Below are 17,517 nucleotides of genomic sequence, written 5' to 3'. Positions count from 1 at the left end.
ATTCTTCATGTCCCAAAACACAGTCGTCCTTGGTGGTTGGATGCAGGATACTTCCAGGCCTCGGTCAGCAATGACACCATGAAAGGAAAATACAAAGTGAGTATGGTTATTTGGATGCACTCTCTGTTAACAAAAACATGCAGATTACCTCTCCACATCTGGTTCACTGTCAAATGACTCATTATTTTTGGCTATTATGCTAATAATACATGTCTATATCAGCACAAAGGAGCTAGAAAATCATCATGATTAAGAAGAACAGAGGGGCGCCTTGGTGGCTCAGTCGTTAAGCGCCTGCCTTCGGCTCAGGTCATGATCCCAGGTCCTAGGATTGAGCCCCACATCGGTCTCCCTGCTCCGCGGGAAGCCTGCTTCTCCCTCTCCCACTCCCCCTGCTTGTGTTCCCTCTCTCGCTCTGTCTCTTTCTGTCAAATAAATGGAATCTTTAAAAAAAAAAAAATTAGAAGAACAGAATATGCAGGCGCCTGGGTGGCTCAGTAGTTAAGCGTCTGCCTTCGGCACAGGTCATGATCCCAGGGTCCTTAAGCGTCTGTCTTCGGCTCAGGTCATGATCCCAGGATCCTGAGATGGAGCCCCGCATCGGGCTCCCTGCTCCGCAGGAAGCCGGCTTCTCCCTCTCCCACTCCCCCTGCTTCTGTTCCCTCTTTCGCTGTCTCTCTGTCTAATAAATAAAATCCTTAAGAAAAAAAAAAAAAAGCAGAAAAATGTTCACCTTTGGCCCAGAAGGCTGACCTATAGCCTGCATAGTTCCCTTGAGGATCGAATACAGCAGGTTGCTGAATTCTTAAAGGGTCTCCTGACTGCCTATGTATCTCACACACAGTTAATAGTGAACTGAATGATAAGCACCAGAGAAGTCTTGCAAAAGCAGGTTTTACAAGTAGAAATTCGAAGAAGACATTTATGATCTACTACTCCCTGCACGTCCCCTGGCCCTTGAGCACTAAGTGTGTAAGCCCCAGCTTCACACAGGGCAGGTGCAGCTCTTTCTGCCTGGGGTAGCCCTTTCTATCCTCCTGCTACTTAAATAAACCCACTAAGTTGCAGTCTCAGGAACTCCTCCCCAGCCGAGCTCCCCAATCCTGTAATAACTGTATCTAAAATTGTAGCTTTACCCAAGTTACTCTGTTAATAATTGGAAGTTCAGAAGCTGATGTGTGTAAGTGATCATTCCCAACTCTTGCCAAGGGGGAAGAATGAAATCAACATAGTTGAGTATTTAATAATGTGGGACAAATCAGATGACTTTTGCTCTGAAAAAGTTATCAGGGGTTCCTGCTGCCCCAGCATCAGAAGAGCTGGTTGGTCTACCAGGTGTACTAACATACATCATTAGTATCTTATAAAAAAACCTAATAGTTGTCAACTAACAGAACATCACAAGAAGGGAGACTGCTCTTTTAAACACGTGAAGACATTTAACATGGAAGAATATGTAGAATTTCCCATCAATTGTCCTGAAAGCTACCATTCCTCGGTGTGGAATAACTTTTTATTTACTTATTTATTTAATTATTTAATTATTTATTTATTTATTTTTTAAGATTTTATTTATTTGACAGAGAGAGATAGCGAGAGAGGGAACACAAGCAGGGGGAGTGGGAGAGGGAGAAGCAGGCTTCCCACCGAGCAGGGAGCCTGATGCAGGGCTCGGTCCCAGGACCCCGGGATCACCACCTGAGCCAAAGGCAGACGCTTAACGCCTGAGGCACCCAGGAGCCCGTGGAATGACTTTTTAAAGCATATTGATATAGATCCTAAAATGCTCATATCTTCGATGGGAATACCGCAGATTTACAAACAGAATGTGATGTGTTTGAAAAGAAAAGAAAAGCTGGCTGAGTAGACCTATTTATTGGAGGTAATTCTTCTCATAATAGGCATACACAAGGCATTTGCCCCGTGCACAACAATGGAAGGAGTCAACCACGTGTGGACTGTGTCATCTTTCCAGCATCATCTCTGAACTACATTTGTATATGATGAAGATGCTACTTTAGAACTAAGAGTTACTACTGTAAACTACTTCAAGGTTTAATGCATGTGCACAGTAAACTTGTAGGTCCACTATAGGGTATGGTAGAAGGAAACTGAGGAGATTGGGGCAAAATGCTGCTTGAATGAACAAAATACTTTTTATAAGAAGTAGATGAATTTCAGCTTTGTAATATAATGGAACATGGGGAATTTTTAAGATTACCATTTTTGTAAAAAAGATTTTATTTATTCATTTGAGACAGAGAGATAGAGAGAGAGAGAGCATGAGGAGGGGGAGCTGCAGAGGGAGAGGGAGAAGCAGATTTCCTGCTGAGCGGGGAGCCTGACTCAGAGGGTCAATCCCAGGACCCTGAGATCATGACCTGAACCAAAGGCAGATGCTTAACCATCTGAGCCTCCCAGGAGCCCCAGGATTACCATTTTTTTTTTTAAAGATTTTATTTATTTATTTATTTGAGAGAGCGAGAATGAGAGAGAGAGAGAGAGAGAGCACATGAGAGGGGGGAGGGTCAGAGGGAGAAGCAGACTCCCTGCTGAGCAGCAGGGAGCCCGATGCGGGACTCGATCCGGGGACTCCAGGATCATGACCTGAGCCGAAGGCAGTCACTTAACCAACTGAGCCACCCAGGCACGCCAGGATTACCATTTTTAAAAGTCCAATATCTGTACGTGAAACATTCCATATTTGAAATGCATCTATTTTTACACCAGGGCTTAGGAGAAGTAATTGGCTCTCACAACTGATAAGCTGTTTATTATAAATATTTTATTTACAAATAAATTTTATTATAAGTAGCTAGTCTATAAACGAGCACAGAAATGAAATATCTGCTTGTGTAGACAATTTTAAAACTCATTTTTTTTTAAAGATTTTATTTATTTGACAGAGAGAGACACAGCAAAAGAGGGAACACAAGCAAGGGGAATGCGAGATGGAGAAGCAGGCTTCCTGCTGAGCAAGGAGCCTGATGCGGGGCTCGATCCCAGGACCCTGGGACCATGGCCTGAGCAGAAGGCAGACGCTTAACGACTGAGCTACCCAGGCGCCACCTAAAACTCATTTTAAAGGTGGAGATTCTGCACATCAAGTTCCATTCAAGACATGACTCGAGTGGCATAATATACAAAGATTTATGTTTTTTAATTATCTGAAGACACTTCAAAAACTTTCAGGTATTAATCGACTATCATTGCAGACTTTAATTTTGGAATAACATCTTTATATTTTATCTGCATTATACACAAGCCTTTCTGCACACGACTGCCTTAGTCATCTTCCTACAGGGCCATCTGGACATCAAAAGTCGTGCTATACACTGTTGGTAAAGGAAATTTGAAGAGAAGACAGTGCCAAAACGTGCAGTTTATGTCCTTTTGAAAAATATGTAGAGTGCATATTTTTGGTGCACCTTCTTCTTTAGCACCTTTTCAAGAAATGTGTTTTTGGTAGCAGCTTTCTGCCCAAGGGTCCTGTTCCCATGCTTTAATAAAATCACCTTTTTTGGGGGCGCCTGGGTGGCTCAGTTGGTTGAGCGACTGCCTTCGGCTCAGGTCATGATCCTGGAGTCCCGGGATCAAGTCCCGCATCAGGCTCCCTGCTGCTCAGTGGGGAGTCTGCTTCGCCCTCTGACCCTCCCCCCTCTCATGTGCTCTCTCTCTCTCTCAAATAAATAAATAAAATCTTTAAAAAAAATAAATAAAATCACCTTTTTTGCACCAAAAAATGTGCTTTTATTTTTATTTAATGAATTGGGTTCAGGCCCTTAATATAAACATCTTGGCTATTATGAGCACACTAAGGAAGTTCTTTTGAGGAGAATTTTCTCATTATTGTTAAACTTCCTAAACGATTAACCTTATTCCTCATATATAAAAATGTCTAAAAGGATAATATGAGAGAGTATATATAAAAAGAATCACTGTAGGGGCGCCTGGGTGGCTCAGTCGTTGGGCGTCTGCCTTCAGCTCGGGTCATGATCCCAGGGTCCTGGGATCGAGCCCCGCATCAGGCTCTCTGCTCCGCGGGAAGCCTGCTTCTCCCTCTCCCACTCCCCCTGCTTGTGTTCCCTCTCTCGCTCTGTCTCTCTCTGTCAAATAAATAAATAAAATCTTAAAAAAAAAAAAAGAATCACTGTAAACTATTTTAGATTGCCATGGAAACTTGCATCTTAAATTGCAAATGAAAGTACATTATTTTCTACCTTTAACTCAAATAAGGCTCACATAAACAAAAAGCTAGCTGGAAAATTTAGCGTGTGCTATAGAAGCTGATTCTCCATTCCCTTTCCGGAAATGCTCCACTCTGCCGCTAGAGGGCACCATATGCATACTGGGCAGAGAGAGTCAAAGGCTTATTAAGTACATCTGCCTCTTGATTTTTTTTTTTCGCTGAAGAAATAACCCAGTCAGTGTGGGGTATGAGTGGACATCAGAGCTGGTGGGTAGGTTGCTACAGCATTTCCTTGCGACTTGAAGCTTTTTTTTCTTAAGAGGGAGAGAGGCGGGTAGAGGGGCAGAGGGAGAGAGAGAATCTTAAGCTGGCTCCATGCCCAGCGTAACTGAGGCCGGACTCGATTTCACAACCCTGAGAACATGACCTGAACCAAATCGAGTCGGAGGCTTAACGGACTGAGCCACCCTGGTGCCCCAACTTCAAACTTTCTTACGATGCCCCTAGTCATTTCAGCCCCCAGCAAAGCCTGAGTTCAGCCTTGATTCAGCTGGGAACATAGAATGTAATTATGATTGAATGATTGTTTTTAGTGGTTGCTAGCAATATGGACAAAGAGTTAAGAACTGAGGAGGGTCCTTTGTATTTGAGACAGTCCACTTCAACAAAATTCAGACCAAGCCTGGGGGTCAGAAGACCTTCTCCATTCTCAGTTATACCAATTTCTGAGTAGCTTTGTACAAATTAAGAGGGGGAACCAAGTTCCATATACAAATATTTGGTTTGAAAGAATAGATTCATACTTTTAATGCATAGGATGTTTAAAGATTTTACTCCAGGGGTGTCTGGCCGGTTCAGGGGTAAAGCGACCGACTTGGTCTCGGGTTCATGAGTTCAAGCCCCACACTGGGTGTAGAGATTACTTAAAAAAAAGAGGATAAAAATTAAGCTGACATACATTAATATTTGTTTTTAATATTTATATTAATATTTTTAAAAATTTACTGTTAACATAATTGAAACTAACCTAACTAATTTCATGTCTAGCAAAGAACAGGTAGCAATGGCTGATGTTATTGCACAAATTTGCAAAATTGTGTATATTTGGTTCAGTATTTATTTGAGACTCTCCTAAAAGCAGACCTGCAATGTCTCAAGATAAAAATGCCCAGCTTCCCAAAGGCAAAATTTTATATGGGGGAAAAAAATCTATATTGATGAATTGTTCAAAATATTCAAGAAAAATATATGGGAGGGAGCTGATACATAATACAGGGTCTCTTTCTGTTTTTTAATAACATTTTGAGTGATGCCTGCATTTGAAGTAGTTTTCTCTAGATCTTAAATCGAACCTGAAAACAACAGGACCATGTCATGTCCAGGTACATCACATTGTCATGTCTATAAGGAAGACAAATCCTGCTCCAAAGAGCAATGAAGAGTTACACAGATCTTACCTCTGGGTCTCTTGAAGAGGCAGCAGAACATGGAATTTCATTGCATGACCCAAAGCAAATCATCATAAACATCTTCCTTAGCAAACACCCACCTTACCTTTCCTTCTCTCCAGTGTCAGCTGTTCTAACTGGAGAATCTCTTCTCCCTCTCCCACTCCCCCTGCTTGTGTTCCCTTTCTCGCTGTGTCTCTCTGTCAAATAAATAAATAAATAAATAAATAAATAAATAAATAAATAAAATCTTTAAGAGAGAGAGAGAGAGAAGGTATTGCACTAGCCAAAGTTCTCCCACTGGTCACAGAGCTGGGTTCAGAACCCAAATCCACCAACTCTGACCTCCTTTGTCCATTACAGCACACTGCTTTGAGCTCAGTTTTTACTTTGAGCCTAGTTTGTTTGTTTGTTTTAGCATACACATTATATTGAGGTCTTCCTTCCAAGAAAAGCCAAAATCTTAAAACAAAAATAAAATCATCTTTCTTAGGATCTTCTTCCCCCACTGCAATTATAGAAATACTTTTCTGTCTATATGTAGAATAAACAATTAATATTAAAGTATTATTGATTGCAAGCATTTTAATCTAAATGATAAACTATAAACATTTCAGAAATATAGAAATATTTTTATAAAAGTTATCTTGTGAATACTGGAAAAATTTTATTTATTTATTTATTTAAATTGGCTTTATTTTATTTTATTTTTAAGTAAGCTCTGTGCCCAAAGTGGGGCTTAAACTCACAACCTCGATATCAAAAGTCACATGCTCTATTGACTGAGCCAGCCAGGCACCCCTATACTTGTTTATTTTATTTTATTTTAAAGATTTTATTTATTTATTTGAGAGAGGGAGAATGAGAGATAGAGAGCACGAGAGGGAAGAGGGTCAGAGGGAGAAGCAGACTCCCTGCCGAGCAGGGAGCCCGATGCGGGACTCGATCCCGGGACTCCAGGATCATGACCTGAGCCGAAGGCAGTCGCCCAACCAACTGAGCCACCCAGGTGCCCCTATACTTGTTTATTTTAAATAAAATACAACAGGAACACTTGGGTGGCACAGTTGGTTAGGCATCTGACTCTTGGTTTTGGCTCAGGTCCTGATATCAAGGTTGTGGGATCGATCCCTGCATTGGGCTCCATGCTCGGCATGAAGTCAGCTTTAGATTCTCTTTCCCTCTCCCTTTGCTCCTCCCCCCAGCTCATGCTCACTCTTTCTCTCTCTAAAATAATAAATAAATCAATCATTTTTAAAGGATGCATTTAAAATAAAACACAACTATAGAACTTTTTAAAAAATTGAGATTTATCTTATCTCCATTTCTTTGATAGATAATGTAAAAAATTTTTTCTCCTTTACCATTGATGGTTTTCTTCTCAGATCAAGTACAACCCTTCGTGAGACATAATAAATTCTGACTAGAATGCATTTTCCAGCTCAACTATAGGCACTAGGAATACAAGGGGAGCACCTCAGTTTAGTAAAACAATCTAGCCGTGCTCACTCCTAGAATGCCATGTTCCTCACTATCATCTCTCTTTTTTTAAGATTTTTATTTTTAAGTAATCGCTACACCCAACATGGAGCTCAAGCTTACAATCCCGAGATCAAGAGTTGCACGCTCCACCGACTGAGCCAGCTGAGCACCCCCTTCCCTGGCATCTTTTAAGTAATTCCACCAAAAACGTTTCACATTTTTCTTTCCCAGCAGGTTAAAAAGAAAACTATTCCAACAATACCTCTACTTTATGAAACACAAAATACATTTCCTTTTTATCGAAATATTGTTACAGAGAAGACTTTATCTTGACTTTCCTAGTGGCATACCTAAGATACAATTGTTGGAAATATTCTTTGTCATAACTGCAAAAGGCAAGATGACCAATTTTTTTCTCATGCTCTGGGATGAGTATTATCATCTGCAAACAGAAAGTAAATTTAAGATGGCATCGTGGCTTTCTGTGTAATTAAGAAGAAAACAAAAGATCATGTATGCAAAAATAGCCCAAGTATGATTCTCTTTATCTGGGAACAAACCTGACAGTCTATGAGCTTTTGTAATCTTAGCTTGGTCTAAATTAAGGAAATGTGGGGTGCCTGGCTTTGCTCAGTTGGAAGAGAATGTGACTCTTGATCTCAGGGTCATGAGTTCCAGCCCCATGTTTGGTGCAGAGATTACTAAAAAAATAAATAAATAAACTTTTAAAAAATTAAGTAAGGAAAGGTGTAGTGGTCAACCACCTACACTGAAGTGTAATGGTAGACATTTTTCACTTATCACATTATCAAAGATTTTTTTTTAAAGATTTATTTATTTATTTATTTATTAAAGATTTTATTTATTTGGCAGAGAGAGACACAGCGAGAGAGGGAACACAAGCAGGGGGAGTGGGAGAGGGAGAAGCAGGCTTCCCGCTGAGCAGCAAGCCTGATGCAGCGTTCAATTCCAGGACCCTGGGGATCATGACCTGAGCCGAAGGCAGGCGCTTAACGACTGAGCCACCCAGGCGCCCCTATCAAAGATTTTTGAAAGCAAACCCACCATAGTAGTGAGGACACTGAGAAATTTGCTAATGGTCTACATTGGTGGAAACGTAGCTTGCTATAACCTTGCTCAAAGGCAATTTGGCAGTGGATATTAAAACTTAAACTAGACGGTGCCTGAGCCACCCAGGTGCCCCGCGCTACATGTTAATTGTAGAAAATTTAGAAAGTACACAGAAGTCTCTTTCTCTGTGTCAAATAAATAAATAAAATCTTAAAATAAATAAATAAATAAACATGTAGTGCTTTTGTAATTAAGAAAAAAATTCTGGGGCACCTGGCTAGCTCATTCGGTACAGCATGCGACTCTTGATCTCAGCGGCACTGTAAGTTTGAGCCCCATAGAGATCAATTACTTAAAAATAAAATCTTTTTTGGGGCGCCTGGGTGGCTCAGTCGTTAAGCGTCTGCCTTCGGCTCAGGTCATGATCCCAGGGTCCTGGGATCGAGCCCCGCATCAGGCTCCCTGCTCCGCGGGAAGCCTGCTTCTCCCTCTCCCACTCCCCCTGCTTGTGTTCCCTCTCTCGCTGTGTCTCTCTCTGTCAAATAAATAAAATCTTTAAAAAAAATAAATAAATAAAATCTTTTTTAAAAAAAAGTTGTTTCTTTCTTTTTTTTTTAAATCCAGGCCTTTCTCAATTGTCCAAATGTGATAATGACAGGAATTTAGTAGGTGACAGTTTGCAACAGTGTTGCAATTGTGTTCTGATCACACTTGCTGTTGCAGTTGCCTGCAGACCATTTGTCCTGCTGGCTCTGGAGCTCAGAAGAGTTTCCTCTCCTGCAGCAGCACGCAATCCCAGGAGGAGCGCCTCAGTGGGCTGGCCTCGAGCCACCACGCCTTCCAAAACCCTGTGGGAGGAGCAGAAAGGCCAATTCCCCACTAACAGGCAGATGGTGAAACATCCTCTTGGCCCTTGTAAATTCAGCCATATTGGTGCAGACACAGCTGAAAAAAGGCAAGCAAGTTCTGCAAGGCCAGGTAAAATTAGTCCTCTCTCAAGAGGGTGCTGCGCCATGCCGGCTGGCATTCCCTGCCATGCCCTCAGCCCATTCAAGCCTGAGAAACTAGTGGATGATGTGCAAAAAAGTGAGGCCCTGAACTGGGGACGTGGGTGCGGAGGTGGGCTTCGAGCCCTGTGAATATGAAACCATGCCCCACAGGGTTAATGAGGTTAAAGCCTTCCCCAGCAAGACCCCTGCTGATTCCCCTTATCTTTTGGAGGCAAACAACAGGAAGAGTTCCAGCCAGCTTAGGCCAGTGTGAGCTTGACCACCGACTCACACCTGGCCGGATGGACCCTGTGGTGTCCAGTTACCTCTACCTCATTGTAATGTTGAAATCTCCACTTGAGGAGGAGCACAAGCTTTCTTAATACTGTATAGGAAGGATGTATCCCCACATGTCCCAAGTACCCCTGCACAACCTTATGCTGGCCTTTACCTGCAATGACAAAACTCCCCTTTCTGAACATTCATCTTAACCCTAAATAAGAGAAATCCACTCACCCTCACTCTGGGAGTCCTGGCTTTGGAAATTATTCCCTGTGATCTCCCTCTTTTCTGCAAATAAAGTTTCTTTTGTGTGACAACTCCACCTGGTGTAGCCTCTTATCTGTCACTTACCAAGGAGCAAACTCATGTTAATTCTGTTACAAATACAAATACACTGTCAGGAAGCAGAAGGAATTCCATAGGACAGTGAAGTGGAAGGAATTCTGGGTTGCGAATCAGGAGTCCTGGATGCGGTTATATCTCCCTTTCCCTCTCTCTAAATTTTAGTTCCTTCTTCTAGAACATAGTGGGATGGATGGGGGAGGGGATAGATAGATGAAATGAGCTATAAAGTTGCTTCCAGCTTTTAAAACCTTTATAATGATTTATAATGAAGTTATACAAAATACATTTCATTCAATACAAATTCATTCAGTGACCATTGTACCTAGCAAGCCAGAGCCAAGGTGAAAAATAAAACAACAAAAAAACATTGCCTACCCACAGGACTCACAGTCAAAGCATTGACAAATTTCTCAGTTCCAATATGTATAATTATTCACTATGCCATTTATTTAAGAGAATATTTTTCACCAAGATTGAATTTTTTCCATTGCCAATAAAGCTACTTAGCCCATTGTTAATAAACAATGTGTTTACTATATTGTGGGGAACAATGTAGGTTTGGGCTAAAAGCTTGAGACAGAGAGTTCTAGTTAAATCTGAACCTCCTCATTTGCTAACAGGATGACACTGGAAAAATTACTTAAATTTGGCTTCAGTTTCCTTACTTGTAAAATAATAATAATAATAGTACCTGCTTCCTAGGGTAATTATAGGGAGTAAATGAGCTGAACCACGCCAACTAAGTTCTCAGTGAATCATTATTATTTGTTGTTAATATAGAAAGTGTAAAAATAATTTTAATATCAGTTTAACAAAGCACAAAATCTTAGAATTTGTAAAGGGACCTTAGAATCAATTTCATTTCAATCCTTTCATGTTACATAAAGCAACTGTGACTCAGAGAGGTTGAGTAGGGCCCTGCGACCTCTAAGAGCTATTTTATTTTCTTTATATATGCCAATAATTAATTAGAAAATGTAATGTGCTTTCCTGAGAAACAAAAATTTCCTAAGTCATGTGGAAATTATTTGTACGATGTCTATTATTTTGAATCTTCTATTTCTTTCTTCTTGAAATCTGACTGCCATTTCAGAAAGTCTTTCCAAAAAGAATCTGGAATTTTGCCTAGATAGCCCACTTGATCCTTGCCCCAGCTTCTTTGCAAAATCCATTGTGATTGCTCCAAGCAAACTTAGAATCTCCCTTTCTATATGCCATTCAGCCTGTTTTCTCTCGATGTTTCTAGCCACTTTTGGCTAGTTAGGAAAAAACACTTTCAACTTTAGACAAACCAGGTTTGGTTCATTGACTCCAATGAGATAAATACCTTCTCTGGAAATCAAGATTCTGGATATGCAAATGTGTGCAAGGCAATGAGACAGAAGGAAAGGGCACTCAGTAGAGAATAGAGAGAAAGCAAACAACATTTATCCCATGCTTTCCATACACCCATAGACTCCTCTAATCATCACAACAACCCTGTGAATTAGATATTACTATTCTAAAGGTAAAAAAGCTAAGCGCCAGAGAGCAACTTGCCTGACGTCACATAGGCAGGAGATGATTGAGTCAAAATTTGAACTCCAGCCAGTCTGCTTCCAGATTCTTTCCAGTATATCAGCCACACTCTTGCCCACTCATGGTCTTCATGACATTCAATTGATGGAGTATCTCTTGATACAAAACAAACAACAACAAACAAAACAATACAACACAACCCCCCACCCAATTCCTACAAGATGGTATAGTCACACATTTGGAGAAAAGAAATTATGCAATTCACTAAAAAATGCACTCAATGTCTAAGAGGTGTTACCAAGGCATTGGACTTCAATTGTTGACTCATCCCAAGTAAGGTAAGTGATGCTTTAGTCCTTCCTAATAAGATTTTCTTATATCATTATGTGTTACAATTCTTGTTTCACAAGACAGAGGGACTTAATGGATGAAGACAAAGAAGAGTTGTATAGATTTTATTTCCATAAAAACTTCTCTCTAAATCCAATCTCCTTATAACTGATCAAGCCATTTTTTGGTGGCCCTTTTGAGGTTAAAGGTTTTGTGTTGTCTTTCACCTCCCTCCTCTGGCTTTTTTTCAAGCATTTTTCCAGTCCACTTACAGTTAAGAACAGATGTAGTTGCTGGCCCACTCCCAGAATCTTGCTGCTAAATCATGACTCCACCATTCCCCATGGACTGAGTAGTGCCAAAGTAGAAAATGACTTCAACACAGCAGAATCTGTGTTGCTGCCAATCTGGTTTAAGCCCAAAGGAAGCAATTCTATTTGCAGCATTTTTTTTTTAATTTCCAGTTTATGCCGAGAAGGTATAGTACATCACATTTTGATGATTTATACAGTACATCTTAAGGCCTGTCTCTCCCCTATGGCCCCAACGTTATCATTTGTCAATTCCCCAGACTAGAAGAGCAGGAAAAAAAAAAAAAAGCAAAGTCTTCAGAATATCAGAGATAAGCAGATGAACAGGAACTCAAGAAAATAAAATGGATCTCTTAAAAAAAAAAAAGCCCAAAAAACTGCAAATCATTTAAAATATGAATAAAATAAGAGGATATGACCTGGAAGATTACTACAAGATAACTTGGGGTTACTCACATGTAATAATGTCAGCTCTATCATTTCCCCATCACCGATGGGTACAGGGAACTGTACTATGTTGATAGAGAGCAGATGAGAAAAGGAACAGCTATCAGTAACTTAAGCCCTTTGTTAAGGCAAAACTACTCCAGAAAACCCTGGGCTCAAAAAACTGCAGCATGCAGATAATAGCGGAACACAAAGGGACCAAAAAGTACTGTTACAATTCTCAATTCCGGAAACATGTGAATATCCACCATGGAAAGGCCTTGACTAGGTGTAGCTGAACATCTTCATTATGGATCAAGTAGAAGTACCAACTGGTATCCTGATGACAAATTTGGGGACTTAAAAAAACCTGTCTCTACAGGGTTCCCTTTTTCACTTGCTTTAATATATTTAGGGTTTGTTTTTTTTTTTTAACGATTTTATTTATTTGAAAGAGAGAGAGAGAGACAGCGAGAGAGGGAACACAAGCAGGGGGAGTGGGAGAGGGAGAAGCAGGCTTCCCACCGAGCAGGGAGCCCAACTCGGGGCTGGACCCAGGACCCTGGGACCATGAACTGAGCTGAAGGCAGACACTTAACCACAACCACTGAGTCACCCAGGCGCCCCTAATATATTTAGGTTTTTAGAGCTCTGACATTTCCCCAAACAGGCTTCCTGACCTCATTCATTTATTCTTTCACCAAACATGTGTTGAGCTCCTAGTAGGGTCAGGCATTGTCTGAGGCACTGGAATGGAGTATTGAATAAGAAAGACCAGGTCCCTGCTATTGTGAAGCATTCATTCCAGACTCAACACTTCTTATGTATCCAACAAGCAAATTTTAAGCAGGTGACCTATTTCATCACTGTAGAAAATACTCAGTCCCCTCAAGTTGTAGCTGGGGCCAAGGGGTGCAAAAGCATCTGGACCCGGGGCCCCAAAGAGACAGGGTTCAGCCACTTGCTGCTGACAAAATCCAAAGGTGGAGAGACAGTGGCAATGAAGAAAGAAAAGAATTTTGGCCTACAGTTGGCCTGTAAGGCCAACACCAGGAAGACAGTACACCAGCATCTCAAAGAGTCTCCAAAGTGCCAAAAATACTTCCAGGTTTATATAAGGAAAATGTGGGACAAAGGTCAGTGGGTACGTGCAAGTGGGCAGTAAAGGTCAGGTGGATCTTTGTCTTGGGGTCAATCACGCAGGGTCTTGCTGGTTCAGGGCAGTCCTTGTTGCTTGAGGGGGTAGTTTCAGTTTCCATCACGGGATGTTTTGCCCTCAGGGTCTTTTGCCTGAGTTAAGAGATAAGCTGGAAAGAACTTAATCAATTAGAAAGTACAGACTGAGGTCAAGATGGAGGTAGTTGATGTTCTCTTTGAAAGTGGTATTTCGGGGGCGCCTGGGTGGCTCAGTTGTTAAGTGTCTGCCTTTGGCTCAGGTCATGATCCCAGGGTCCTGGGATCGAGCCCCGCATCAGGCTCCCTGCTCAGTGGGGAGTCTGCTTCTCCCTCTCCCACTCCCCCTGCTTGTGTTCCCTCTCTCGCTGTGTCTCTGTTAAATAAATAAATAAATAATCTTAAAAGAAAAAGAAAGTGGTATTTCAAAGTGAATTATGTTGTACTGCCAATAATTTTTCTTCTTTAAGGGATCCCTTCATTTTTTAAGCCACAGAACATATGGTCTTAAATGGCAGTAAAAACAAGCAATGAGAACTTGGAACTTTTAGAAGGGTCATTTATTACTATACACAGTGCTAGGCTTACCCTACCCTAAAATCTCCACAGAATGAAAACATAAGAGGAGTGCCTGAGTGGCTCAGTAGGTTGGGCATATGCCTTTGGCTCGGGTCGTGATCCCAGGGTTCTGGGATCAAGTCCCACATCCAGCTTCCTGCTTGGCTGGGAGCCTGCTTCTCCCTCTCCCTCTGCCACTCCCCCTACTTGTGCTCTCTCTGTCAAATAAATAAATAAAATCTATTATAAATCTATTTAAAAAAGAAAACATAAGGGCGCCTGGGTGGCTCAGTTGGTTAAGCAACTGCCTTCGGCTCAGGTCATGATCCTGGAGTCCCGGGATCGAGTCCCACATTGGGCTCCCTGCTCAGTGGGGAGTCTGCGTCTCCCTCTAACCCTCTCCCCTCTCATGTACTCTCTCTCTCTCTCTCTCTTTCATTCTCACTCTCTCAAAATAAATAAATAAATAAAATAAATTAATTAAAAAAAGAAAAAGAAAAAAGAAAACATAAGAATCCAAAGAGATATACACCAGTGGGGCATACTGGTCTTTGACTTAAATAACTCTCAAGAAATAACTTGTTAGTTTCTATTAACATTTCATGAATTTTGACAAATTAACACAAAGGATTCAATGAAATGACCTGTCTCAACAGGAAGCTAAAGCAAAAGGAAGAAAAAAGAAAATGCAACAAAAGGGGAGCAGAAGAATATGCTACCTCAAAATATGCCTCTTTGCCATAAAGACTATTTTAGGCTGATTAGTTTTGAGAGGCTGCAGACAAAGAAGCAGAAATTGCCCTTTTCTGAGGGACATTTACATGTATAAGGAATATCTCCATTTATAAGGGTGTCGCCCTCTCTGTATCAGGAAGAGAAGACAGTATCCAAATCTCTAGAAAGTTATCAGTGGAGAAGTTCTGACTTAAATCTATATAACAACCTTACCCTTTGTTTACTGTGCTTTTCCTGGTGACCTCCCATAATTAGTTTCCTTGCCCTACCCAAACATCTTTCTTTGTCATTAGCTGATGATGGTTTTTAAGGTGGTGGCTTGAGCCATTTCAGGGAATTACCCAGTCTTCCTGGTCTCTGCATGTATACAGGAGGTATATATGTTATTATACTTCCGTTTGTTTTTCCTTTGTTCATCTGTCTTATATTACAAGGAGGTACTGGGGAGGAAAAATAATTTTCCCTTTATCCTTCTAGGTTCTTGGCTGAGACCACCCCCCCAACCCCCAGCCCCTGCCCAACCTTAATACCATCTTCAGCTTAAGACAAAAGAAAGATGTAGGAGGTAGGAAGCCAGTAATGGGAGGTTACCAGAAAAAGCATGGTAAACAAGGGTAGGGTTGTTATGCAGATTTAAGTGATGTCTTCTCCATTGATGAAAATTTACAGAATTTTAGTCATCCCTTCCCTGGTACAGAGGGAGACACCCTCACAAATGGTGATGTTCCTTATATATGTATATATATAAATGTAAATGTCCCTTAAAAAAGGGTAACTTCTACTTGTTTTCAGAGTTTATCTTGCGTCTGTTGTTTCTTAAGCATACCCAGCTGAAGATAATGCTTATGCCAAAGAGGCATATTTTAGAGTGGCATATTTATTCCTCTTCAGGAGTCTCAGCCAGGGGGGCACCTGGGTGGCTCAGTCGTTAAGCATCTGCCTTCAGCTCAGGTCATGATCACAGGGTCCTGGGATGGAGCCCCACATTGTGCTCACTGCTCAGAGGGAAGCCTGCTTCTCCCTCTCCCACTCCCCCTGCTTGTGTTCCCTTTCTCGCTGTGTGTCTCTCTGTCAAATAAATAAGTGAAACCTTAAAAAAAAAAAAAAAAAAAAAAAAAAAACTCAGCCGGGAACCTAGAACAGTAGTGAAAAAATATTTTTCCTCTCCTACCCAAAACTCTTATAAAGGATACTGAACTAAAGTGTTATCTTTTATTTTTTTTAAGATTTTCTTTCTTTATTTGACAGAGAGAGACACAGTAAAAGAGGGAGCACAAGCAGGGGGAGGGTCAGAGGGAGAAGCAGGCTTCCCGCTGAGCAGGGAGCCTGATGCGGGGCTTGATCCCAGGACCCTGAGATCATGACCTGAGCCAAAGGCAGCTGCTTAACGACTGAGCCACCCAGGCGCCCCTAAAGTGTATCTTTTTTATAAATGACGAAACTAAGCCTTCTAAGAGGTAAAGTAACTGGTTCCAAAACAGAGAATTAGAGTAAGGGAAGGAGGGGCACCTGGGTGGCTCAGTCAGTTAAGCATCTGCCTTTGGCTCAGGTCATGATCCCAGGGGGTCCTTGGACTGAGCCCCACATCGGGCTCCCCGCTTAGCAGGGATTCGGCTTCTCCCTCTTCCTCTGTCACGCCCACCCCCACTCACGCACACTCTCTCTCTCTCTCTCAAATAAATAAATAAAATCTTTAAAAAAAATAGAGTAAGGGAAGGAGGTCCCTGGGGTTGGAGGAGGTCTATAAGACAATGATGACCACTGGATTTCAGCTTCTCATCAGTAATGGCTCACTTCCTCCACATGTGGAGGAAGTTTAAAAAAAACACTGGAGAGAGTAGCCAGGAACCAAGCTACAGCTGGGAACAACAGGAAGCCACAGCAAACTCAGTGTCATTGTGGCCACTGCAAATGGCAAAAGGTGAGGAACCAGCATGGCCTGGCAAATACAAATGTACCTAGGAGTGCAAGGCGACAGAAACTGGGATTTTAGGCTCCAGGGGGCAATAATGAATAAGACTTGGGGGACTCTGTTCTTCAAGATCTTCTGAGTTTAGTATAAGAAACAGACTAATTGCACTATGTGAGAAAAGGGCACAGGAGTCAAAATGAGAAACACAGCCCAAGGGAGTCAGGTGACTAATTCTATCAAAAAACATAGGCATCATACAGGAGGGATTATATGCTGGATACTGAAGTATAAATAGGAGTTTTCCAGGTAGACAAGTGGTAAAGACCACAGCATTCCAAATTAGTGAACACACGAGTGCAAAAGTAAAGAACTACAATCATGTATTATGGCTGAAGCCTAAACATCAAAGAGGAAAAATAGTAGATGTGTCTGAAGAAGTAGGTAAGCCTGTAAAGAGTTCTGTTTGTTTTGAAAATCATTTCAAATTTACAGGAAGTTGCAACAATAAAAAAAGAGTATGTAAAACACTGGCATACCGTTTATCCAGATTCGTCTATTTTTTTTTAAGATTCTTTTTTCTTTTTTATTTGAGAGAGAGTGAGAGAGAGAGAGAGAGAGAGAGAGAGAGCACATGCACATGCATGAGCTGTGGGAGGGGCAGAGGGACAAGCAGACTCCCCCTGAGTGCAGACCCCGCCCTTAGGGCTCTATCCCAGGACCCTGAGATCATGACCTGAGCCAAAGTTAG

The 17,517-nt window shown here is 41.5% G+C and overlaps 1 pseudogene; it reads left to right on the top strand.

The window, feature by feature from the left end:
* Positions 1–7: 7 nt before the first annotated feature.
* On the top strand, positions 8–2,094 carry LOC113934867 (annotated as a pseudogene).
* Positions 2,095–17,517: the final 15,423 nt, after the last annotated feature.

This window comes from Zalophus californianus, chromosome 13, assembly GCF_009762305.2.
Source record: "Zalophus californianus isolate mZalCal1 chromosome 13, mZalCal1.pri.v2, whole genome shotgun sequence".
Lineage (NCBI taxonomy): Eukaryota > Metazoa > Chordata > Mammalia > Carnivora > Otariidae > Zalophus > Zalophus californianus.
Note: the sequence above shows the minus strand (reverse complement) of the source record. Positions and strands in the feature narration are given on the sequence as shown.